The 6,162-nt window shown below is 39.4% G+C and overlaps 1 pseudogene; it reads left to right on the forward strand.

Moving 5' to 3' along the window:
• The first annotated feature begins 287 nt into the window (after positions 1-287).
• LOC102827847 lies at positions 288-1,734 on the forward strand (annotated as a pseudogene).
• The last annotated feature ends 4,428 nt before the right edge of the window (positions 1,735-6,162 follow it).

Genomic DNA, 6,162 nt, shown 5'->3' on the forward strand with positions numbered 1-6,162 from the left:
CCACTTCCTTAAATGACACACATTGAGTAATATCAGAAAATGAAATGTTCTGCTTTATTTCTCAACAGGGAAAAATAGACCGAAGCAAACTTAAGAATTCTATTAGGAACATAAACATCTTAACCTAAAGGATATATTGTATAAATTACTTTTTCATTGAACGACACTGCCTTTTACCACAGAGCAAAAGGAACCTTGTAAAACAATGTAGGAGTAACATCTGACAAAAGCTGTCTACTTAGTGCTGAACTTTCCTGCCTTCTCTTCTTTTTAAAATTCTTGAATGCATGCTAAAAGAAAAACGGTTGATTCCGATAGCTGTGAAATTAGGTAGTTCAAGGGGTGAGGGTGAAAAGCGATGATCTGTCCCTCCATCTGATTGAGGAGAGCCTTCTTGCTTCATTAATGCAGACAGCTGTCACTTTTCCCTGATGGAAGCTGGAGGACAAAATTCTTGAAACAATATATCAACTTCAATATGAGAGATAAATCTGGAGAGTCCAGTTTAGTGAGAAATGGTATGCTATGCAGACTGTCACATGAATTATCTATCAATTTATTTGATGAACTTTGATGAAATTATAAGGTATGTATTTCTTCCTAAAATTGTCATTCAGTTACAAGGAAATATTGTTGGAGGTTGGGGGAAGGTATAAAATAGTATTTATAGAGAGATCCTGTGTTCAATCAGCTTCTGGTCTACCAACTATTAGCTATCTGAAATGATCGGATAATTTTTGTGCCTCATTTACTTTTCTTGTTTTTATTGTTAAGTGCTTTCCAGTCGGTTCTGACTCATAGAGACACTGTATAGGGTTCTGTGGGGTAACTGGTGGGTTTGAACTACCAACCTTGTGGTTCACAGCCCAGTGCTGATCCTACAGCACCACACCAGAAGTTCCACTTTCTTTCTTTTTATAAAGAAAAAATTACCTACCTAGCCATTCCTTCAGGATTTTTTTGAGAATTAAATGAAAAGAATGTATATGAAATAATTTGTATGCTGCAATGCAACTTCCATGTGTAAATTTATCATTATGTAAAATATAACATACCCAGGGTCTACAAAACTCATCTCTGGTTCGGGAAGGAGTGGGGCAGGGATAGTGAGTGTTCTGCACTTTCCACTGACCACTAGGCAAAAGGATGAGCCATGTCAGTCCTTGATCAGAAAGGTGATCAGCACCGCTAAAGACCCAGGGGCCATTGGTCCCTACAGTCAAGCTGTGTTAGTCGACAGAACTGCCTACATTTCGGGCCAACTTGAGATGGATTGGCCAAGTGGCAGCATCGATGGACTCAAGCATCACAACAGTAGTGAGGTTGGCCCAGGATTGGGCAGTGTTTCGCTCTGCTGTGCATAAGATTGCTATGAGTCAGTATCGACTTGATGGCACCTAACAACAAGTATGGATCCTTCAAAAGGATAGCTTGTGCTAAAGATGCTCTTAAAAACATGGGTAAGATTCTGAAAGTGGCAGGCTGTGACTTCAGTAATGTGGTAAAGATCACTGTGTTGCTGGCTGACATAAATGACTTCACTGCAGTTAATGAAGTCTACACACAGTATTTCAAGAGTAGTTATCCTGCAAGGGCTGCTTACCAAGTTGCTGGTTTGCTCAAAGGGGCTGTGCTGAGATAGAAACAATAGCTGTCCAAGAACCACTTACTTTTCTCAGCGTGACTATAAATGGGCCCAGTGTGGATTTGTCTGGAATTTCCATACTATTTTAAAATTAACACTTAATTTTTACAATTAATGTTCTAAGGGAAAGTTTAACTAAAATATCTGAAGATCATTGTGGAAATTTCCTGTAATGGGTAATTGAAGATTAGATGATGAATCCAGTTGCTATTGTTATAGATTCCATTTGTGCACACTCACATCACTGAATGTGGAAGAAGGTTTGCTCATTACAGTTACTCATATAAGTAAAAGGGAAGGGAAACAACACACAGAAAAATGATTTATTCTACCTGAGAAGTAATAACATACACCTGATCTAATTAAATCCTCCTAATTGAATAGTGTAAGGAGCTCTGGTAGCGTAGTGGTTACAAGTCAGGCTGCCAACCTCAAGGTCAGCAGTTCAAAACTACCAGCGGTTCTGTGGGAGAAAGATGAGGCATTCTGCTCCCGTAAAGATTTACAGCCTAGGAAACCCTGTGCAAGGTCACTATGAGTCGGAACTGACTCCATGGTACTTAACAACAAGAACAAATTGAATAGTGTAAAATATGTGTAGTTCTTATACATGAGTCTACTTTCATTTGAATAAGATTAAAGTATTTAAGCTGAATGGCAGAGGCAAAGAAGACAAAAATGGACCAAAGTTTTATGTAGATAATATTTTTCTAAAGGAAATAAAATAGAAGTGCAAATTAAAAAAAGAAAAAAAAAAAAAACGCACACAAAAAACTGGTCTCTATTAATCCTTTTATAAATAAGGACTCTAATACTGTAGATGTCAATGGAGAATAAGTAAGGTTGGCAGTTCAAACCCACCAATCATAACCAGCTTGATGGGACTTAATAGTGCATCAACATTTATACTTTTACTTTATTTTCTTCATTATAAGCCTATACCTTAAACTCAAATATTTGATGGACCTTAATGACTATGTGTTTACATAAAACTATCATTCATCTCTTACTTTGTTTTACTATGATGACTTAGTTGTTCCTTTGATGCTGGAAGCTATGACTTGGTTATTTCAAATGTAGGCAGAGCCATCCAGAAAGAACAGGTTTCAGGTGATCTTCCAGACAAAGACAAAGTAGGTGGAAAGTCCTGGCAATCTGTTTTTAAAATCTTTGTTAGTGGAAATGTTATAGATAACTGTGCAACATAGTCTAATATAGTATCTGAATATCAGTCTCTCATGTTGGAATGCACTGAAAATGAAACTGGGGAAGAGATACCTCATCAAAGTAGACTCCACATTAATGACATGGATGGAGCAAAGATTTTTCAACCTTCATTTACTGATGTGGGTTGATTCTAAATTTGAAAAAGCAGCTAAAACCATTCACTAATAATTAGACCATGGAATGTATGATGCATGAATCTAAGAAAATTGGAAATTGTTAAAAATGAAATGAAATGTTTAATATCAATATCCTAGGCATGGTTGTCAGGGTGCATATATGCCATGGAGTTGGTGGAGTTGATGTACAGTGAGCCTGTATAGGGTTTCTGAGGCTGTAAATCTTTACAAGAGTAGAAAATTTCATCTTTCTCCTGTGTAGCAGCTGATAGATTCAAATTGCTAAAATTGTGGTTATAACTCAACTCACATTCCACTATTTTACCATAGCTCCATGGAACAAAATGGACAAGACTGTCTATTTTGAATCAGACAATCCTCCAGTTTACTACGAAGAGAATAACAATTTAAAAAAGAAAGTTATCAAATGCATCATCAAAAACCATTTCAACATCTTTCTAAAGTACAACACCATCAGTTATAGGATAGTATTCACATATCTACTAGGAAGAGAAGGAGCTCTGGTAGCGTAGTGGTTACGAATTGGGCTGCGAACCTTAAGGTCAGTGGTTCGAAACTACCAGCCGCTCTGCGGGAGAAAGATGAGGCTTTCTACTCCCGTAAAGATTTACACCCTCAGAAACCCTGTACAGGGTTGCTATGGGTCGGAACCGACTCGATGGCACTTAACAACAACAACAACACTAGGAAGAGAAGTTAATATGACTACTATTCAAATTTATGAATCAATCACTAGTACCAAAAATAAAGAAATTGAAAATTTTTTTTTTAAAGTTTTTATTATGGGGTTTACGTGGGAAAACATCAGTTTTATGTTCATCCTATCATATTTCGTTTCATTGCAATGATCACAATCCCCTACATGCACCATCAAATAACCAAAGTGTACATCCCACAGGCCCGGCCTGCCAGCTGTCAGCACACAGCCCCTCTCTCTCCGTGAGCCAAGTGTCCCTAACCACTCCATCTGTCCACTTCATCATCTCTGTCTCCATCCCTGGCATCACTGCCTCTCTGGGTAGGATCATGCTCTCCGCTTTTCTCAGTTGATGGTCCCAGGGACCTCCACTCCTGGGCTGCAAAATCAATCACTCTCCTCCTTTTGTCAAAAACATCTACCTCTACATTTCCGACCCTCACAGTCAATCCTGAGGCAATTATTCACTATTGTACCACAAAAATCTTCTCCCCATTTCCTTTCACAAGCCCAGTCCCAACAGACTGGAAATCATTCAGTGGAGATACTACCTACCCCTGCCCCATCTGGAACTAGGCTCCCTCTTGAAAGCTTGTAAGCCAGTCATCTCTTGCTTTTACAGCCCTCCCCCCTATTTTGGGTAGCCAATGTCTAAGTTGGCCATCCCTGTCAAACCTGTGTACCGAGGGGGTGGGAGTGATCCTTGCTGTAGAGATTTGTTCCCTTTTTTGAGCTACCACATCCATATGTATAGGTAATGTTCATCAAACTGTAGTGAGTTATGGTTTTTTTTCTTCCCTCTTCTTCTAGTCGAGTTCTGATCATCCAGCCATCAAAGCCAGGTCAAGTGGGTACTATCTGCCAGTATGGGTATTCTTGTGCATCTCCCCTTACTTCATATCAGCTGGACTCTTCACTCTCTGCTCTAGTCCTCTGTGGTCATGTCACTGCCTCTGGCCCAGGAGTCATGCCACAATTGCTGGCCTTCCAAGTCTCCACCCAGGTTCACAGGAGTCTATTGATTGTGGTTAGACTTAGATCCCAACTTAATTGCTATGTTTCCCCTTATTCCCCTTATTGGTGATCAACATGGTCACCAGTCAGACCACAAGTCTGCTCTTGTATTCCCCTTGAGTTTTAGTCTTTGAAGGGAATTTCTATGAGGGGACTCAACCACTTGCCTTGATGGCTCCCAGGCAAACAGCTTACTTGTTCTTGTAGTAATCAATCATACTGCCATTATTGTCTCTGATTTTTCCTGCTGGTTTTTTTCTTCATGAAATATCTTCTGTTCTTCTAGCCTCTCCAGGCTGATCTACTCATCCTTTCCAGTGGAAATTTCCCACCTCAGACAATTCTGGATGGGATTTTGGTTTTCACCTATGGTCTTATGCTATGCAAAAGCTCCACAGGAGGTTGCTTTCACTGGGCAATTTCTAGCCCACTTTAAGGTATTTGAATCAGTTATAAACTGAAGATGGACTTACAAGCTTTCTATGGTGATGTTCCTGGCTATTCCTTCCACCCACCCCCCTCAAATGTCTGTTTCACAATGGTAGGCAAGGGACGCCAACCATCAAAAGACAGTCATGCATCTTAACTTTATTCCACTTTTTTACCCTTTCAAAACATGCCTCAATCCCTGTATTCTGAAACCCTGATTTTCCAAGGTTATGTATACATGATCATTTACCTCTGTCCCACTTAGCCTATGCAAAACTGCATAACTGTTCTCCCATCAGTCTTGTTCTACCATTCCTCGCCACCTTCTTGCATATTTCCCGACCCCCCAGCACCCAAGCTATCCTGTGTCTATTCCCTACCCTGTGCTCTATCTTCCCCTCCCTGCCTCCCATCCTCCCATCCCAAACATCCCAGTAATCAGCAATTATACATATATTTTTGTATTTTTTCCCCTTTTGGGTGGGTCATTTTTCTTAGTCTTTTACAATAATGGTCCTATGCAGTATTGCTCATTTTTTGGCTGACTAAGGACTGGTTTTGGAAGTTTTGAATATGACAACCACATGGTTTACAAGGCCTGAAATGACAAATTGAAGAGGAATTATGTTGCAGTCATTGTCAAAACAACATATCCAGATCAGTCATGAGGTACAATGCTGTCTGTGATAGGATAATATCCATGCCCCTAGAGGGAAGCCCACTTATTACCACTATTATTCAAATGTATGCACCAACAACTAAAGCCAGTGAGGATGAAAGAGAAGAAGTCTACAGCTTCTTCAATGAAATAGATCAAACATGCAATCAATATGTATTGATCATTACTGGTGATTAGATTGCAAAGGTTGGGAGCAAAGAGGAAGGATCAGTAGTTGGAAAATATGGTGTTGGTGATAGAAATGATACTGGAGAACGCATGATAGAATTCTGCAAAAATAATGATTTGTTCATTTCAAATACCTTCTTTAGACAACATAAGAGATGACTATACA

Source organism: Chrysochloris asiatica, unplaced genomic scaffold (assembly GCF_000296735.1).
Source record: "Chrysochloris asiatica unplaced genomic scaffold, ChrAsi1.0 scaffold00243, whole genome shotgun sequence".
Classification (NCBI taxonomy): domain Eukaryota; kingdom Metazoa; phylum Chordata; class Mammalia; order Afrosoricida; family Chrysochloridae; genus Chrysochloris; species Chrysochloris asiatica.